General features: G+C 37.2%; 1 long non-coding RNA gene across 1 annotated transcript; it reads right to left on the bottom strand.

Annotated features, from left to right (window-relative positions):
• Positions 1-1600: 1600 nt before the first annotated feature.
• LOC141944348 (uncharacterized) lies at positions 1601-21355 on the bottom strand. The gene is made up of 4 exons (XR_012629236.1): positions 19153-21355; positions 6811-6862; positions 2389-2595; positions 1601-1791 (listed from the first exon to the last, which is right to left on the bottom strand). It is a non-coding gene; the product is annotated as an uncharacterized LOC141944348 (long non-coding RNA).
• Positions 21356-21728: the final 373 nt, after the last annotated feature.

The raw sequence follows: 21728 nt of genomic DNA, 5'->3' as shown, positions 1-21728 counted from the left end.
ATCCTGGCTCCACAAGTGATGAAAAGTGGTCAAAAGTGGAGCATGATTACTAAAGATTTTTATAAAATGACAACCATGTAGTGATAGCTACCTGCCTTATATTCCCAACTTCTGGTGATATGACTTTTTATTTAACAGGTCCTGATGGATGAGTTTGTCCAAGAGATCTTTAACTCATGTCAAATTCTGTAAACCACAACATGTTGTGGCAAGGAAATTCAAAGTTACGAACATGCTATATGAGGAAATACTTCTGGTTTTGTTTTGAATCAGCTAATAATTTGATGCGTCCTTGTTCACTGCCTTTCATGATACAAAAACTTCCATTCCCTATTTGACCTGTCTTTGCTACTTATGATTTTAGAGAGCTCACTTCTTTATCTTCCCTTTTCCATGCTAGTTTTGGTTGTTCTTTGAAATTGTTACTGCTTAGTTTCTCTGTATCTTAGAAACCTACTGATATATAATTTTCAGTGATTGCTCCAATTTATGCTATATAAAGAAGGCTTCCAAGAAGGGAACCTCCTTGAGTTTATAGCAAACAGGGATGCAAAGAAGTCATGCAGTTCACTGCCATGGCCTTATCTCTCCTGTGTGCTCCTTTTATATCTTAGCAATCTACGGCTCCTGCTAACTCTTTGTCAAGTGTCCTGCTTGCTACAGGAAAGGATTAACTACAAGTTTTTGATGGCCATAAATGTCTTTTTGGGCATAACATGTGTTTATGTTTTATGTCCTATATTCACCCTTAACTTCTTGAGGGATGTAATCTTTTTTAATAACCTTCTTCTGTTTAACCATGGCAGATTTTTCTAAAGTAGTTACTCTGAGACTTCAAGCTGCTGGGAAGTATCTTCCTCTTGAGGTTGTCACTTTTGATATGTCTTTTACAAGTTTTCACTTCCTTTTTCTTAAACTTGATCACTACCATACTGGATTTCTTGTTTGTTGGGGTGGTTTTTTATTGCTCATGTATGCATAAGTCTAATTTCATTACTGTTACTGTTAACATAGCTCTTTGATACAGAAGGACTCAAATGGCCTGCTTCAAATACTATGGGTGTGGATGGTTTTTTTCCCAATTATTTTTCCTTTCATTTAAGATGATGCAATTGTCTACATTTTTCAAGTTGTTTTGAACAAAGTTTAAAAATGGAAGATGTTACTTTATCTCTTAATGTGTTACCTTTGTTTATTGGTATAATTGTTACGATTTACAGTATTTGTCTTTTCTAAGATAAGAGGAAGGTGTTCAACTTCTTCCACACAATTAGCAGCTGGCAAGTGTCCATAACTTAACCCACAGGGCAGAGACTAGTGCATCGCCCGGCAGTGCCTCAGCAGCTGTTGTGTTGCGTCCTGCATGGGACGATGTATGGATGGGGTGCTCAGCCACTCACTGCAGTATTTTGAAACAGGAGTGTAGGAACACCGGCCTTCCAGAGAGACTGAGGTACCTCTGACCAAGCTCTCTGGGACAAGTACCATCCAGAACTCCTTGGTGAAACTGCAGTACATATTAATAATGACCTAGTGACATATGGGAACTGGGCAGGCCATTGCATGAGGCATGCTAACTGCAAAAAAGCCAAATTCAGGAATGTAACTTGTGAGAGTGCTGCCAAAATGTATTTGTGATTTTAAAATCTATTTCCCTAGTGCCTTTGTGCTTGATTAATGGTTTTACCTTACCTGTAACGTACCCTGAATGGCTCTGACTGTTCGGCAGGAAAGAAAACTTCAGCCAGAAGATACGTACGTGTAGCTATATCTGCAGCAATGAGAGCTAACCTGAAGGAGAGGAAAACGCAGTGAATTATTACATGCTTCTGGAGGAAATTCAAAGGTGAAAAAACACTTTTTTTTTTAAACTCACATATTGGAGATGCCAGTGAAATGTATTTAAGAGCAAACTTGTATCCCCAGTATAATTACAATATCATTAGTATGTTTGTTGGTCTGGGCCCAGCTAACAAAATGCACCATCTATTTTGTTATCAGCTTTTACATCAAGCTGTTACAACAACAGTAAGTAGGCAAAACGCAGGGACTATCCCAATTTTCCTTGGAATGTGTGCTACATTATCAAATACAAGTTAGAGGACTATAAAGGAGCCATTATGGTGTTCACTGAATTGCCTAAGACAGCTTTAATAGATGGAAGGGCTCAGATCTGTTCTGGGGCAGTGCAAGGTTATACTGTCCCCCTTGTGAAACATACTGGGAAGGTCACAAACACCATCAACCTCAGAGCATTTAAGATAGTAGTATAATTACAGTAATGCACAAATGAATGAAATTCTTGTTTTAAAAGACTTCCTTGTCTTCCCCCATGCTCCATTTTAGTGAAAGAGTCTAGACAAGCAAAGACTTGAAAACTAGCTTTACCCTGATCAATTTGCTTGTCTTGCCCCTTGAGGACTTTAAGAAATCCTTGAAAACTTCAAGGGATCCAAGAAAATTGTTGCAGAATCAAGATTTTTTTTTTTTCCATGTAAGTCTTTAGTGCTGAGCTGTCCTGGAACATATGCAGAAATAATCCTCTGCCAAGGTGTAGGATCCAATACGCCTGTAACCACTCAGGCTTCAGGTTACCTGGAAATTGAGAAAGACATTCTTAAATGTTCTTAAACATGATGAGAGCACCCTTTCTGTTTCAGCAGAAATTAAAGCTTGCAGTCAAAGATCGAGTGGGAGAGAGAACATTCCTTGTACACATTTTGAATTGTATATTCTCTGTGCGGGAGGTGTATCTGGCTAAGCCTAGAGCTTTGGGTGACTGCTTTTTGTCTCTTAGAAATACCGGTGTTCCTGTCTCCTGCCAGAGGCCATCTCTCCTCATTTGCTGGACCTAAGTTACCATTTGCTGATCTTTGTCTGGTCTGCCTTATGAGATGAGGACCAAAGGCATGTGAGTGAGAGCCCAAACTTTTGAGGTATTTTCTGTCTTTAGTTTTAGTGACATCAGACTAAAATACACCTGCATATCTGCTTCAGTGTCTTTAGGACTTTCAGAGCAGTTCTTCAGCAGCACAGTCCAGAGCACCTGCAATAGTTCGTGGTGTGTGACCTAAGTTGTATTTAATAGTCTAAAGCAGCTTTATTGCAACATTGCAGTGATACCATCCAAACTGAGGTCTTTATAAAATGCAGTATTGTTTGCCAAGCTGATGTTAACATGCATGATTTAAATGATGACACAAGCAAAACTTCTGCTCTGAAATAGAGAAATTAAAGATACCAAAATATTATCTTTTCTCTTGCCAGTGAGAACAGCTGGCAGGGTGGGTTTACTGAACAAAAACTTTGGCCAGCAGACATAGGTTATCATTTTCACAGGCTTTCCCTCTGAAATACATGATTAACAAAACATGCTATTTTTTTATTTCAAAATTGGAGGGTTTGTGTCTTTCATCTGGTCAAATTTAGCGTAAAAAGTGAAAATAATATCAAAGTTACAGGCACCATAGGGAGACTGTTAATGTGGTAACAAAGGGCATTTGGCCAGTTAAAATAATAAAAGACTATACAGCTTTCCCGGTGATGGCTGAAGCCCAATTAGTACTTTCCAAGTAGAGCCACAATATTCCTTCCCAGATTATGCGGTTTGGCACGATTCAGAATGAGTAAACTTACTTTCCTACAAGGGAAAAATATAATTAACAGAAAAAACAAGGTCATGCAGTATTATGCTTTAAGTAAGCAATAATACACCATGGGGTGTACATTAAACAGTCAATATTCATACACCTTGGACAGGCTGAGACAGAGACAAAGCAATGGCTCAGCATACAAAAAGATACATATATTATCTTAATAAACCTATATGCAAGAATGAAATGCAAATGGATATTTTATTTCCTTACTAGATGTTTTTAAGGGAATATATATTCAACGTTCATGTGTATAGCACTTACACATATTACTTAACAAGTATCTTTTCTGTTAACATTTTATACTTTTAAGTAATAAGTGGATTTGCTATTTTACTTTTGTTTGAGAACCTTTTTTTTTGAGCTGCTACTAAAGGCAGAAGGGTTTGGAAGATTCTTTTTTTCTTAATTAAACTGATTAAATTTGTTAAAAGGACTTTCAACTTGGATACTCACACTGAAAGCCGCTAAGAGTCTATTCTTACTTATAGTAATCCACTTTCCAGGACTCTGGAAGTGACATAAAGCCTCCAAAGGCTCAACAGAGCTGAAAATAAAGTCACAGGATTGGAAAAAAAGAAAGAGCAACTTCCAATTTGGAGGTGAACTTGCAAGTGATTTGTAAGGGTAAGTTTTTTCTTCTCTCTTGTTTTTGATAGTTCAACTGAAGCTCAGATAGAGAGGAAAACATGTAATGCAAAAGCAAGCATAGTGACACAGGGTAAGTACATACTGTGGTAACAAAATGAAAACAGCCCTGCTGAGACATCCTGTTAATGCGCTACTAGTGACACTGTTCATGAGAATGCAGAGTGATACGCCAGGAGGAAGATGAAAAAAGAAGAAAAAGTAAAACTTCAAAAACCATGGAACCACTCCCATCACCTGAAGCTTAGACCACACACCTGAGAGGGAGTAACCCACATCCAGCTCAAGCACAGAGCGTGAACAGCCTTATCTCCCTTTCAACTCCACCATTTTGCAGATGTCTCATATACTTATATAAAGTGCTTGTAAGGGAAGAACTGATTATTTATTTCCTGTTTCTTTAATAATTACATTAACCTATGATATTATAAGCCTTCATGAGCTGCAGCATCTCCCCATTGCTCCTTCATTACTGCTGTTTGGCTCCAGTTGGTACAGTTTCCTTCACTTCCCAGCTCCACCTGGGATTACTTGCTCCCAAACAGCCTCCTAAACCAGCCCTGCCTATTGTAGTTCTGTGTGTGAAGAAGCGCAAAATGTGTGGGTAGTGGTTTGGGGAGCATATTTGTGACCCGCTGTATCATTTCAATAGTCACGTACATGTACTGTGCACAATACACATACTGCCTTTTCTTAATCCACAAGTCAACCACTAATCACATACAACACTCTAGTCATCTACACAAGTTAAGATATGCCCTGAAACACCTGATTTTAAGGAGTTACTTGAAAGACAGGAAAATCCTCACCAGCTATAGAGTTGCACTAAGTATTAAACTACTTTGAAGCAGAAACAAGTTGCCAAAAGCCTTATATTGTAGACTCTATTATTGTAACCGACTCCCATCTCAGACCAAAGGGGAAGCAGAAGCCAGAGCTGAAGCGAGGTGCAGGGGACTGTCCCTCCAGCTGCCCCCTGCCTGCGTTAGCCTGTGTGGTACAGCAGCATCCCACAGCCCCTAATTCCCAGAGTGAATTTTTTTCTACTTTTGCTTTTGAATCAAAATGGAGCTCCTTACAATGGGAAATTGAAACTTACAATATCCTTCTGCTGTACATACACCTTAACCCTCTTCTCTTAGATTAATCTCACCAGTGTTACAGTACTGAGGTATCTAGTTAGGTGGTCTAATAGATTTATGTGACTTGAGTGTATAAAGAAAATAGTATAAAAATACAGAGGAGACAACCAAAAATTTGTATGCCTAAACACAATTTTTTCTCTATGTCTCCATACTAATAAATCTTATTTTAGGAAACAACATACCTATTTCACCCTGAGTCAGAGCTCCAAGAAATCTAATGGAAAGGAACCCAACACAAGAAATGGAGATAAAATAACTGAGAAAAAAATTTCTCTTCATTTTACATAGGAAGTATTTTCTGAATGCTTCTTCATGGAGATGCCAAACAGTATTTTATATTAACTTATTGATAAGGCCAGCTTCTCATAGAAACAAACTTATTGATTTTAATTTTTTAATGGCACCAGAAGGTACTGCACAAAAGGAAAAATCATTATTTTATATTAAGAGAATAATGAAAACATTTCCCATATAAATAACTGCTGAAGGATGATCCCTTGCCCTTCACTGACCTCCCCCCCCCCCCCCCCACTATTTTAAATAACAGGTATTTTCTATATAGAATCTTTATTAATGGCAAAATTATAGTGTGTAAAAGAATATCTTGTCAAACCAGTATACCATGTTTACCTGCAAAACCCACTATACTTGCATGCAGGGATTGTATTTCATTTCTCTTCTATATATGCTCTTGCAATGCTTTCATCACCTTTGTGGTTCTGTGTGTCCTCGAGCAATATATTAAGCAATGTGACTGGTATCCGTCATGTGTAGTTTAATTCTTTCTTAATTAGCCTAACACCTCTACCAGATTAAAATCAGTAGGATAGTATTACCATCCACTACATGTTTTACTTTCTGTGACATGTTTCTCTTTGTAAGGTACTTTGCAAATCCCTTTCCTTTAGCAACACAATAAGTCTGTCATTGTCTAAAGAGAAGAGACTAATGACAAAGCTTTGTTCCAGTTTGACAAAGACATTTACTAACTACAACTAGCAAAAATGAAAGAGGTGAGTTAGGGGAAAGAACCTCTTTGAAATTAATCTTGTCAAGTCAGAATGATCATTTGGTTGCACCCTACTGCAGTGGAGGCCTGTGAGTTTCTGATGTCTGAACATGTCTCAAATATTTCTAAAAAGATAGTGAATTATGGGTCAAGAGAAATAAACTCTTTGACAGAAATATCAATTAATTTACTTTTTGAAACCACTATTTGCATATGCTAGGTTTACTTAAGTTGCAGATCTTGGGATTTATAAAATCAAAGCCCTCCAACCTCAGCTTAAAATAAAAAATATCAAGACTTCTTCCTCCTTTGGTGAAAGCCATTATGTTACCACTGAAAAATGTTCAAAGCTTACCTGCTTAGTACAGCAGTCATTAGTCCACAGCTATCAGCTCCACACGGATGCCCTAAACAGAATACAACATATTAAACATAACTAATAATGCACCAAAAAGTTAATACGTTCACTTCAACATCAAAGAAGGTATTATATAGCAATAGTCAAGGAGGGCACATTAAGTAAAACTACCTTCTAATAACTTAATAAAATAATCCTGAATAGATGCAGATTCCCCTCCCAATAAGCAGATTCCTGTCAAATTTCAAACTGACAAAAAGATCTCTCAAGAATTCTGTAAAGCTGCATGCCCTAGCAGATAACTCTTTTGAATAAATTTTCTCATCCCAACACTCTTATGCAAAATATTTAAAAAAAAAATCTATCATATGATTTTTAAATAATCTCTCTTCCTCTAAAAAAATCCCTCAAAAACCCAGTTCATCTTTCTAACAAATGGGGAAGCTCTTGCTAGCATGTGTGGGAATACACTAGTCTTCTGCTCTCTGTAATTGTACAAGTAAAAGTGTTTTATAAATTGCTGGCTTCCACGGCAAAATAAGGAAATTTCAATCCTTTTCTTAAGGATTGAAAGTTTCCAAATTCCTAGCTAGTTGAACTTTCAGTCCAAAATGGTTAACATGCTTCTGAAATTGTCAATGTCTTTTAAAACCTCAGAGTTACATATTCTTCATTCCAAAATGTATAACCCTTAAATGTAACCTTTACAACCAGGTAGCACCAAAGCTTTTTTACTGTGAACAGCTCTACAAGTATTGATGTAATAATGTTAATTATTTTGAAATGCTCGTGTAAAGAAAATATTGCACCGCTACTTCAAAGATACGGACTCTGTAAAGTCTCAAGTCTTTAATTGTTATGCCAACTTTAAAAAATAAGCAAAACCAAGTAAAAAGACAGGTCTACAGTGGTGTGATTTCTAGCGAGTGGCTTGTGAATAATAATACCAATACAGAGCACTCTAATACAGAGATTGTCCAAAATAATTTGCTTTAGATTGCACCATTGTTTTCTTTTCTGTTACTGTGGTAGACACAGTAGCTGCCAGCTGCGTGCAGAGCTCCAGATACACACCAGAAAAGACATTCGGCTGCTTGGGCAGCAAATGCAACCCAGAAACCTTTTCCCCAGCTTCTCCGGGGAGGAGGTGGTGGGCTGCACATCACCCCATGCTCATTTCATGCCACCTTGAAAGATTCTGTAGGTGCCTTTGGGAGCTCCTGCTCTAATGCATCCAAGAAATCTTTTCCCCAACTAAAATGCAATATTCAAGCAGCTGTGAGTATACAAGACCAAAACAGAATTTCCTAAGGTACTGCACACACCATACCACACTCAAACCTTTATGTTCTATCATATTACACTGAAACACTTGTGAAAATTTATTCCTTAATACATTGTGCCTGGTGCTGTCAGTGTGCCGAGTACCTCCCTTTGTCTCCCAACATTATTCCTTTTTATTTTTCTGTTATCTTTGCCATCAATTTATCCAAAGCATGTGTTACCCTTGGAAAAAGCACATTAAAAATACACACTGCTAAATTCACTCTTAAACATGTAGTGTTGGCAGTGGGGACATGCATTTGAGGATTAATAAAAAAGTCTGCTGTAAACTAGGAGCATGTCAGTTGTAAACATCATAGGAGATGGATCTACGTATGCGTATTAGCTGACTGCAAGGTTATTATAAGTTGCCAGTGGGATACAACCATGAAAAAGCAAATGCCATCTGAGAAGGAACCTGTTAAACTATTTCTTAACAGGGAAAAGGAAAATATATGTGCTATTGCTTAAGGCACTTGAGAGATCTCACACAGATTTTTTTCATCATGTTCATGGAAGAAGAAACAGGTAAAGAAAAGAGCTGCAGAGACTACCAGAGAAAAGTCATTTTAAGAGCAAGGCTACAAAATTTTTGCTTGTTTAGTCTAGCAGAAACAAAATCTGATACAGGAAATAATTATCATCTAAAAACACAATAGAGTGGTAAACAGTAGGCAAGGAAGAGAATTAGTTACTCTAGCAGTCAAGAACAAATGGGTGCAATTTGGCCAATTTAAGCTGGAAATTAGATGGTTAGGTTCTAGAGTAGGATTTTAATAAAAAAGCTGGGGACAAAATCGTAACAATTCAAGCTATTTAATGATGAAGATTGTGAAGTTCATGGAAAATGCTACAGACATGGTTCCCTGGGTAAGTAAAGGACTGCATTTTGATCATCCAGGAGATTGTTTCCAGCATTATGTTTGCCTATTTTCTGAAAGCATGGGGTTAAAAAAAATAGAAATTAAATCATATTTATGCATACGGTGTTAGAAATGTTGCTTAAGCAAATGCCATCCATATGTAAATGATCTCTGTAATTAAGTTTGTGCTTTGCAATAAGAAAACAATTTAACTTGATAAATAGGTATCACATTGTACTTCAGTGGTTGGAAGCTAGTTCTTTTTAATGGAAAGATGCAATTTGTCACATGCTAATTTTCTTGGGTTTTGTAGTGTATCTTTCTACTACTTTTATTTTGTCTTCTTTTAGTCTTTAAAGTTCTAGTTATCAACATGTGTGGACAGCAATGGGAGACAGCTGGAAAATAATGTCTGTCTATTTGTTTATACCAACCTAGCCAAATTTGTCTCCTGAGTTCCTCAGATGAGCATTTGCTATTAGTCTAAAACAGTGTTAGGAAAAAGAAAAAAAACCTAATGATCACCATGGAAAGATGGAATCTGAATATCAGATAGAAAGAAGCAAACATGAAACAAACATATTTGAGTTAGAAGAGTAACTTAAAATTTAGGAAGGGTGTCCAAAGAAAATAAGGAAAATGTTATGAAACTAATTTCCACAAACACAGAAAGAATTTGCTGAGATTGCAGTCAGGAGTTTAGCCTAGAGACCCAACATTAAAGCAGTTCTTAGGGTTTTCTTGTGCAGCTTCTGATGCCTGTAATAGTCTCACTATTAATAGCTAATAAATATGGTTCACCCAACACTGTAGTGGCTCTTGAAATTCAGGTCTGTGGTATACCATTATGCCATCTGAAGAATTACAGTTATTTAAAAACTAATCTACATTCCCTCATCAGCAAAGCCAAGCAACAGAAAGAAACACAAAACATTGCAAAGGCAAAATAGAGGTATTCCCCTATCAGTGTTAAAACGTAAACAGTGACAGAACCCTGTTGAAAACAAAGTGATTGCATATGCATAGTTTAAAGTAATGTTAAAAATTATTATTTGCAAGTGGATGTGTACACATATGTATGTAATTGTAAATGTATTTTTTATCATAAGTTATTTATTATTTGTATTCTCTGTAAGCCCACTTACAAAAGATTTATTATGGAAGAAACTGTATTATCAACTGCAGTATGCATAGGCATTAGTTTATAGTTGGTACTTGCTCATCAAATATTATGAAAATATGTCAAAACATAACAGTATATGAGAAATCACATAGGTAACTGTACTTGACCAGAAACTGGAGAATTCTGGCTGTACCATGTAGAGGAAAAGGGCACATACAACCTCCCCTCCTTGCTCCTCAAGGAGAAGCACCATTATGTGGGCTGGCTGTAACAGGCCTCACTCCATTTGCTGAAAAAATACAATAGTCCTAATGGCCACAGAAGCAAATTGGAGAAATTTAGATAAACAGGAAAACATAACCATTTCCATATTTTCCCAGTTTTGTTGCTGACCAAAATCAAGTTGTGCAAAGATGTAGTAAAAATAATGAGAAATAGTTAAAAGTATGAAAGTCAGTTTTCATACTTTAATTCATCCTTTAAGTCACTTTAATTCATTTTTGTATGAAACTGCTTTTCTGTCTTCCTTTTTAGCACCTTCTTACTTATAGTTACTAGCTACTGTATTCAGTAGCTTTTGCAACTAACAGCTAACTGAAGCTGCAAGCCTGAAGACCTCAGTAAGTTTTTAAGAATAAAAGGAGCTCACATCATTAAGAAAACAATTTCAAATTCTTTATGTCTGAAGTTGCCACTCAGATACTAGCCATGACACTTATGAGACAGCTGCCAATTTTCACTTTTTTCCTTTACTTTTTTACTTCTGCTTGGGGTGTACAAACAAGTTTTTTAATAGTGTTACGGTCTGGTTTAGAAGGACACATTTCTGATAAGGAATTGTTATTTCTCCTCATATGTAGCTCTTAGGAGGACACCATGACTTGCCTGTTGAACAAGTGACAAGGGACTGCTGAGGAATGTGTTTTCCCTCTGTGAAGTCCAGTCTGCCCATCCCAATAGCACCCAGTCAGCAGGTGGGACTTGGTAAAGTTTTACTATCTCTTGTAAATGAATAGCTCTTGATTTAGCTTTTGAAAGTGAAACTACAATTTCCAGGGAGGAAAAACAAAGAAAAATTACTCTGTGTGCCAGGTTATTGTGTGTTTCTGAAGGTTATGCACAATGAAAATGAAGCTGCAATATGGGAAGAAATTTAACACATTGGGTACAATCAGTGCTCAGTAGAGCTCAGGTAGATGAAAGCAAAGGTGTCTCTCGGTGAAGTTCTACACCTTTGCTGATGGTGAAGAGGTCATGAGCAGAAACTAGAAGATGTCAGGAATTCAAAGAGATCATTTGATTTATAGTAGGTAGAGTACCCTGCCAAGGATTATTCTTCAGAAGCAATGAAGAAAATCAGATTTTAGTCCCATCCCTTCTAACTTCTGCTTCATGCCTCAATCCTGCACCCCATGCTCCACTCCCTTTACTATAGTTAAGATTTTTATCTAAATTTATAATCTCCAGGTTTTACTTAAGACCTTCTCATGTCTCTGCTGTGATGCAAAAGGATGGGCAAGATCAAAAGTTATGCTTCAAGTAGTTTTCCAACACTGAAAGGATTCATGATTTAACTAGGAAACTGAGCTTCAAAAAATGAAATTATTAGGAAGGCTCTAGTGGCCATCAATGTTGAAAATATCATGAAAATATAATGAAAAATATAATGAAAAAGAGGCAATAACCCATGATTTCTGATATATCTTTGTGTCAGACTAGTCTGAATTTCTGTCAGGTCCTTCTTCTGTCTGTCATTTGGATGTGCTGATTTTTGAAGTAAGTGGACTACATTTTAATGCAACAGGAAAATAACAATATTTGGGAAGCTGTTAGATACAGTTTCAATAGCCTCTGTAGTGTCTATATAGATTAATTGTCAGAAAATGGAATAAACATATTTGGGAGTAGGGAGGAATATTAAATGAAAATTCTTTGCAAATGGCAATACATCTTTAAAGTAGGGGAAAAGAGTAACTATATCATACTATTAAGAAACTCAGTGGCAGCCTCTAAAATAACTAGATATTTGTCCATCATCATTGAAAACTGAATTCCTAATTGTATAAAATCCACCATGTTCCTTCATCTAACTTCAGTTTCAGATCACTCATTTAAATAGTTTTCTAAGGCAGATACAGCAATATTGACTAAACCTGGATTGTGAAGGAATTTAAATGAGCTCACAGCCCCGGTGCAGTTTAAAATCACCTTTTTAAAAAAACAAAACAAAAAACCATCCCAACCTTTACAGTTACAATAATTTAAAAAAACAAACACATATAATAGGAATATCCACAAATTTTTATGGTGTAAATTGTATGTCTGTCTAAACCACCAAGTTTCTCTACTTCTGATATTCCAAGATACATTAGTTTATTTTCTAGATTTTCTTATTTCAAATCTGTCTCTTAAAAATGCAATGTTCTCTCTGTGGGTAATGAAAATTAGCAACTTCCTATGAGTTGTTTAAATTAAAATTCAGAAACTTCTCTGTACACATGGTATGTTGTTACATGAGCATGAAAGGTTGCTTTGCATCATACTTAAGTGACCACTGATAAATATACATAATATTGGCTACCTCATTTCTGGAAGTCACTCCAACCGAGGCCTGATAAGTTCTTCAATGTTTGTAGAAAACACAAGGAGCTTTAAAAAATGGTGCTAGCAGATGGGAGTCTGTTCAAGACTTATATGTAAATTAAATTACATTCTGCTACATGCAAAGTTAGGAATGCTCCAAGAGTGATTGGTTAGATTTTATTATTATTATTATTATTTTTAAAGTCTTTAATTTTTCTAACACCTAATCAGGGCCTGACACCACAGTTATATTTCTGGGGGGAGAAATAAACTTTCTTTTAAATGCAATCATCAATTCATCACTACAAGCATATTTGCATTTTTGATAAAAATAGATAAGAGAATTGCAATGAGGTTGTTCAAAAACTGGGTTGCATATATAATGTGAATCTTCAGCTTACAGTTTACAGCTTTATTTTTTCTGTTTTCTAAAAATGATCTTCTCTGAATATCTCAAAATGGCACATTGCTTTCTCAAATGGTTAGTGACTGTTCTTCTGTCAGATAAAAATCAACTCCAAAGTGTAGATCTTTTGTTTTCCCTTCATACAGTGCTTTGCACAGTGACATTGTTTTTTCTTGATAGGTGTTGTGACTAAATATATAGTAATGCAAATATTTTTCAGCCTATTGTAATGAATGCGCAGAAATTGTGGAAGAAAGTGGACTACTCGTCTGCAAATAAGATAAACTATCTGTTCAGAAATATGTACCTACCAAGAGTCCCTGGGTCCTCCAGGTCCTCCTCAAAATTCCCCCAAGTTATGTATATGTATTTCCCAAATACAGAATTGGGATGTTGTTATTGCTCTTTAAAAAAGCTATGCATAATAAAGTCATTGTTTTCCCAGTTATATGAAGGTATACACAAATCTGTATGTGGCATAGGCATGGGAAGTATACGCAGGTAACTGGTAAAGCTTCTCAGAACTTTTCATTTACATGACCTTGTTCTCTGATGCTTACAATCCTGTCAGATTTTAACCACTCGGCTGGTATTTTCCACACAGGGCATTTTCATCAGGAGATTTTTTTTCCCTCCTTGTTTCTGTTGTTGTTGTTATTGATTATTGGTTTTATCCCATTATTTGTAAGCTCTTGGCCTTACCCTGTTTAAAAATATGGGAAATGTTCTTGTGCCTATGTGCCCTGAAGAACTCAGTAGAGATGGAGAACAATGAAGGACACATTCTCCCTGGGAGACGTGCCTGTTGCTCTCTCTGTGAAAATCCACCCACATTTGGGTGCTTGGAGCTGCCTAGACTTTGAAGACCAGACTGGAACAATAAAGAACCAGCCTGATGCCAAGCAACTGGAAACAAAAGCTCAACTGGAGGGCAGGAAGGGGAGTGTAAAGTGGGACAGCAAAAAAAAAAGTCTATTTGGAGAGGATTAGGATTGACTAGCCAAAGACTGGGACCTACAGTGGGAAGTGGTAGGAATGCAGAGCTGTTAGGAAAGGAGTTGGAAGCCCAGGGATAGGTGGCTTGAGTGAGCAGAGAGATTGTGACAAGAAGGTTGCTTTCCAAAATGGGAAAATTCTGAGATGAACAGAAGAACCAACAGCATGGGGTGAAACACTTACTCTGTGCTCAAGACAAACTCTCAGTGAGAAGCAATTCAGTCTTTTTGTCCTCATTTCCTGAAGAGTCTACTCCTAATTTACCACACACAGCACTGGTGATGGGAGCACTAATTTCTAGCAGGGTTTTCCCCTAACACTTACCTATTCATTATCTGAGTCACATTTGTTAATTAAATTATTTTCATAAAGTACCCTATAAAGTGAAAGAATTGTGTTTAGAGAGACTTATTTAATAAAATAAAGACCCAGAGATTAAGGTCACAAGTGGTGTCTAAATTGGAGCAAACAATCTGAAGCACCAGAAAGTTACGTTTTTTTATTCCTTTACAGAGGAATCCATCCTACGCATACTCCCATGGACTCCAGATACTGTCGCGAGAGCTCAGCAATTCAGCAAGTCACACATGACCGTCATGCAGAAGGTGAAGCGCATATTATTAAAAAGTTTGTTTTAAGTCATTGCCTAGCATCAAGTTCTGTGGCAGAGGAAAGGTTGCACTCTGACTCCTAAATATAATGAAACAAACACAGAATACTGAAAAAGCAGACACTGTAAGCAATTCATAACCAGATCAAGCCCATCAGCTTGCCAAAGACAGAGACAGCCCCTCATGAAAAGGTAGGTGGTAAGTTTAATACAGACAAGCTTTGAAGAAAATAATTCCTTTCTAGAAAAGGAATTGCAATAATCCATGCTAATTCTGTGCATAATACAGGCCATGCTATATCACTCAAAGGAGAGGCAAAAATACCATTACCAAAAATGCCAATTTAAATGGGATATAGCTGCTTAAACTAATATGAAATATATGGTCAATTTATAGATATTACGGATGCAGTGGCATAGGTAGCTTCATTAACATGCAGGGTAAAAAGGCCTTAAAGCTGTTTTTGAAGAGTAATGCTGGGACTGTGCATATGTGTGTGAGTAAACATTATTGTAGTGTATTGGGTTATGGAAATTTTTTCCTCACTCGCAATGTTGATTGACAAGTTAAATTTTCTGGGTGACTTGGAGTTTCGATACATGATGCTCATGCTAGGTATAAATATGACAAGTTTACAGAAGAGCTGCCTGTGAAGACATAGAAACTAAAGATGTTCCTACTCCTCTTTAATTACTTAATAATGACTTTTTTCAACTTTAGCTTTAGTATAGGATTCAGAAGTATGTAGCACATAGCTAATCTCCCATCCTCAAGGCCCTTCTGCATATCTCCCTCTCCCATAGCCCCACCAACCAGGATGTTGCCGTTACGAGCAGAGGTTGTGGGATCTCATCCGTTTCCCATCTCAGTGAAGCTTCTTACCATCGCTTACTACCTGCAGGTTGCTGTTGCTGTTGCACCATTGGAGATGGTTTTTGAATGAGTGTAGGAGGCAGAAGAGACAGAAATGGGTATGAGAAAAGGCTTTTCTATTGAACTTTTCACTGAGTATAACTGCATATGATTTAAATGTACATTCATTTCTGCACAATCTCTGCGAAATACTGAGTATAAGTGAACAATACGATGGCAATCCTACAGTCTGTAATTTTTTTTTTTCCATTTTAACAGCATTTCCCAGTTTAACATTTTCCATAGCTACTAATTGATTGTGGCTATGCATGACTAGCTACAAATGAGGTATATTGTTGCAAATATGCTTTTGGATACAATTCCCTGGTAAACCTTGAGACAAGACCTGTGGCAGAAATAGTATCAAATGTAGTTAGGAAAAAAAAGCACAAGTTCTCAGGGACAAATATGGCTGTATTTCGAATTTCTGCTCATTTTTAACTTTGTGTTCATTAGGACAAATTCTAACACAATGAGGAGTTTAACATGATCTAGAAAACCCACAAGAAGATCTTGTTGGCTTGAGACCTGGGAAACCTGTTGACTCCACTGCAGTTCCCACTTAGGAATTCATTTCCCCCTTTCGGCTGATCAGAAATCATTCAATTTTCAGAACTTTCAGTTACATTGCAGTTATGCAGCTAAAAGCATAAAGCTGGTACATGTTTATAGTCCATAAAGAAACTGAACTGATACTGTGAAACATGATGCAAATACTTTTAAAGCCAAAGGTGGTTTTTGATCATATCTATATAATATAAACTGAAATGGCAGAATTGTTTACCTCTATCACATCCTACAGTTATCACATGGCATCAAAAAGGGAGCAAACTGCTTAGGTATTTTAATTGTATCTATGAAGCCATTTGGATTTTCTTCTGTTTAACTCTGAATTTCCTGCATCAGAATGGTTGGTTTGGAAATGCTGCTGTTATCCTTTCAAGTTACTTCAGTCTTACTTTCCTCCTAACATTTTTGTCTGGGAATAATGGTGTGAAATTCATAGCAGCCAGAGTGCAGAGGAATATAGAGATACTTTATACATACCTATCAATAATGCATTTAGCTACATTCTTGGGGGATCATATTTCCGTAGTCAGTTGCAATTAATTCAAAGCAACTGCAAGGTGAAAAAAAAAACCAAACAAACCCACAGCAGGATCCTCCTATCCTCAGGGCTCTTGTCCAAAGAGATACAACCATTACAGATCAGAACTTGTGTGTTTTATAGCACCTGATAAGAATGCAGAATTGACAAGTGAGTGAGCAGAAATATTATCAACAAAACTACAGGCAAGAAGGTCCCTTCAGTTTGTAAACAAACCTATCCTGAGTTGCTGGTTTCAGTGTGTTTAGCTCAGGTCATGTGTCCTGGTGAACAAAAAGCATCTTCTGTTCAGCGTTGTGTCAACTATACTGGACTCTTGCAATCAAGAAAAAAAAAAACCAGCAACAACTTTCATAAGAAGGCTGTAATGGAAGGAAATTAATTAATCTATCTTTTATGTTGATGGCACAGGGAGTTCTGCTATTAAATTCAGTGGTAGTAGAATGGGCTCCACTATGTTTTTCACATGTGCATCATGATCACTGTCTAGCTGCAGATGAGGGCATGGGTCCACCAAACGCATAGATGGAATTTTACTCAAGTGAATATTTACGTTTAATTGGGAACTCGTATAAGGAAGTGTTTTGGCCCTTACTTTGCCATTACAGATTCATTTATAGACAAGTGTAACACAGTGAAAAACATAAGCGCAAAAACAAACTAATACATCTTGTGATATAACGTAGATTAACTGTTGAATTGCTATTGCTAAAATTAGTGGTTTATGTTAGAAGTTTAATATTGCACCATATGCCATTTATTTCAGCACATACAGTTAAACATCTTAAACACTTCAGCTGTAGCTGCACCTGATTAGCTATACCCATAACAGGAAATACATGGATGATACAGTTGACTATATTTTAATGCTTTTTATGAGTAATATTGCTAATATTCCCCTTATGATCCTGTGGCTGAAAAGGTTTTAATGCTTTTTTCCCCCTTTGCATGTGCAATCTATCCTGCTGGCAGACTGCAATCCTGCCTTCTTTGAAAAACACACCAGCCGAAAAGGCAGAGTTTACTTCCTGAGGTTTTCAAACTTTTTTCAGAGTACTTTGTAACAGTCTCACAGATAACCTCACCTCCTGAGGGCACTGTCATAACATCCTCTGGCAACTACTGCAGTGACTTACACTGAGAAACAGCATTAGGCCTGACCAGCATTTCATATTTTGAAATGTGGGGCTAGTATGGGGCACTGGAAGAAAATAGGTGGCACATTAAAAATTCAATGATACAAACACAAAGTAAGTTAGAGGACACCAGCGTGGATCTGCAGAGCAATTTGGATCACGCCCTTAAATGAAGCAATCAAGGGCATGCAAACTCTATGTTAGATCTGCTCTGCTCTTGCTAATGAGGACATCTAGCACCCCATGACCAGCTACTCTCTACAGACTGTCACAGCAGATAAGACTGATAAAAAAATTCTGATTGCAAATACTCCATAGAATCAAAATGGTTAACAGAGCATGATTTCAAAACAGTATATGATACTAGAAGATTGTGGTAGTAATAATAATAATGTAAATGCTAGCAGGTATTTGTTTGCTATTTTGAAAAACATTCACATTCCTGTTTGCATGACCCTTGCAGTATAGTAGTTATATCAGTATATGTTATATTTGTGTACACAAAACCATAAAAAACTCATCATAAAGCAGTTAAACCAAAACACCTAGTTCTCTTCAGCAAAGTTTGGTCTGAATCTCTTGATTTTATTACCACAGTAACATAATGTAGGTTTTACACTTTCACCAGAGTTTCAGTCTTTGCTCTGCACAAGGATTTTTCTTTGTTAAGTTTTGAATACCATGTGAAAATGAAGAACATAAATATAGCACTGAATGGACTAATTAATTCCAGATAGTGTAGTAACTTGATAGTATGTTGTCTAAGAAAACAGCTTGCTAAATCACATTACTGAATCATTTAAAATTCAAGATTTTTATATAATCTTATTTTGCGCCCTTTCAAATTCCTTTGTTATCACAGCTCAAGCTGTAAAACCTTTTGCCTCTTCTACCTCTAGAGAACAGTCTCCACTCTTATACAGGAAATTTAGAAGTACAGTAAATTGTGTTTTACGACAAAATATCTAAAATCCAAAGGTTTCAAGAACATTATTATTTAGGTAGCATAAGCTCTTATTTAATAACATTGAAGAGTCAAAGCTGAATACAAACCCAATCTTTAAATTCTTTTTTGTGTAGCATTTCTACAAGTGTATTTTGAATAAAAAGCCATATTTTAAATATGCTTTCTTGTCCAGTTTTAACGTGAACAGGTACTGAAACTCTTAAATAGATGTCATGAGATCATGCTGTATTATATAACTATGTGCTGTAAACATGCATTTTCCCCAAAAGAAATACAACACAGTCATATAAATAAGAAGAAATACTGCTTACCTTCCTTCCTTAGAAAATATTTCCTGAAGGCAGAGTAAATCTGGTTATAAAACGAAAAACAAGCCTGAAGTGTACAACTCACACACATACAGACAGCAGATACAGTCATCTCCATGAAGAATGCCTGTTTCTAGCCTTCTGTACATGTTTCTCACTTCTCCACATTGTAGTTATGCCACAAGGACTCAAACTATGCTTAAAATACTATTCTGTAGCATAGCTATAGGCACCAACATATTGCATAAATGGTACTTACTATTCCAGAAGTCATACATCATCTTATAGGAAATTTACACCTCCAAACAGGGATTTGTTACAACCGAGCAGATTGTGGCAAAACACTGTGCCTGGCTTGTCAGAAAAAGTTGTTACTTTCAGTGATCGGCATGTATTCACAAAGCACAGTATCTTTACATTTATGTATGTGCATGCGTACCTACATACACACATCTACAGAAGGAGTCACAGCCTGTCTCTCACAACCACATGCTAATTGCTGAATAGGGGAAAAAATCTTGTTAGTATTACACGCGATCGTTTTTCTTGACCATGGCTTTTGCATACATTTTTCATGTAGTACAACCAAGACCGGTGATGCTAGAAAGCATTTCTAACTCAGACCCGAGTAATTATTCACATAAGGCACCGAACTCGTTTTGGCTTCCCCTGCGAGAGCTCTGCTACTGCAGCAGCAGTGCAGGGTCTCTCTGCTGGTATTCGTTTGCTGCAGTCTTTGTGCATGACTATACGTTATAAACAAATTAGTAACACAATGACATCCAATACCCAAGAACTAAGGAAAATCATGGAGAATCAATCAGATCCTACAGCAGGCATGTAGACTGGCTGTAAAAACATTTAACAGTAGATAGATTTTTCCTGTGCTGTCAAAGTTAAAGGTACCAAAAGGAAGCACACACTAAGGCATTTTTGTTCCACTGTGGTATTGATCCAATGCCAGACGTAGTGAAACACAATGGGCACACAGTCAGCCTTGGTAAATTAGGTAAATTAGAGATCATTTGATGGTATTCTATTGTTGCTATTGTAATCACAGTAATTTTCACTGGTAATGGTGCTTCGTGATGAAGTGCAGTTCTCACAGGATAATTGTGAAAGGTATCGAAAGATTCAGGGTGTAGCATCTGGTTTTAAAAGCTCTTCAGATTCAAATTGGCATTTTACTTTATCTTGAAAATTTATTAGAGATTCAGATCATGCCGGTTTAAATGGAAAGGTGAAAGCAGGGTAATTTCAATCTATGAATTATTCAGATTCAGACTGGTGAAATTGCCATCCATGAACTGATTCTCTGACAGTCTCTTTTGCAGAGCCTCCATTACGCTTGTCATTTTTATTTCTTTATCTACAATCTCTTTCTCAGTTACTGAGCTCGTCCCTTAGGGCTGTGCTTCACAAACCAAGTATTTCAAATTGGCAATAACCTAAATGTGTTGCTGTCTCAAATCGCAGTCTCCACAGGCTGTCTTTTCCAAATCATTAAAAACCACATCCACGATGGTGTCTGTTAGGCTCTTCGATCAGATGAATTAAAAAAAAACAAAAACAACAAAACAGCAAAGAGAAGAGATCAGGGCATCATATCGAAGAAGAGTTATGCTCCTGTACAGTCCAGCAAAGAAAGTGGTGCTTTGTGCTTGTTCCTTTGTTGTCAGTGTAACCCATTCTAGTTGCATAGCATCACGCAGAAAGAAACAACTGTTAAAGCAGGCTGACTTCGTGCCCTGATTTCCAGCAGGAGCAGATAAGGACTGCATTATAGACAGACTAATCCACACAAATATACACTCAGAGACCAAGCAAAATTAATAGCTTCTTACAGGCAAGAAAAACAGAAGTAGTAGTAGTTGTAGTTGTAGTAATTGTAGTATTAGTAGAAGAAGCGACTGGATAACCGAAAGGGTTTCATTCTCTCAGACTCCAACTGATACAGATTGCAATCCCAGAGACTCTCCACTTGATGGCTGGTTGTGTCATTGCTAGTCGACTGCTGCCCTGTATCCAGAAGGACTGGGATTGATTTAGGTCAGAGAGTCTGGTTTCTTGTTTGAGCTTTGCTCTAACTGATGTAAGAAATTGCGTCAATCTGTGTTACCAATCTATATGACCCTGGGACGCTGGCACAGCTTCGGCAGTGGAGTGCCTGCAAAGGCCTCAGTCGGACAAACAGTGACAAGTACCATCTCCTTTGTCCTATTGCTGCAGGTATATCACCGTGGCATGAAAAAACCCCTCTTAGTACACAAAGTGGGAAGCCAGACGTTCTTCCTCAGAGGCAATTTGGGTACAGAGCTCCGAGCAGTCCCTGCTCAGCTGAAAACGCTGCCAGGCTGAAGCCAACACATCCAGGCTGTGTGTCTGTTCCTACGCTAACACCAGGAAAATTTCCCTCGTATGAAAAAGACAAGAATAAAAAAATCTATGCTGCTTTGTGCCTGGTTCTATGCGTCTGCTTTGCCGCACTGCGACTAGAAAACTGCAGCAGTAAGAGCTCTGGCAGTTGCGATAATGTAGAAAGCAGCAGCTCTGTGACACAGCAGTCAGCTGACTCGCAG

The sequence above is a fragment of the Strix uralensis genome, chromosome 1 (genome assembly GCF_047716275.1).
Source record: "Strix uralensis isolate ZFMK-TIS-50842 chromosome 1, bStrUra1, whole genome shotgun sequence".
In the NCBI taxonomy this organism is placed as follows: domain Eukaryota; kingdom Metazoa; phylum Chordata; class Aves; order Strigiformes; family Strigidae; genus Strix; species Strix uralensis.
This window is presented reverse-complemented; position numbering and strand designations above follow the sequence as displayed.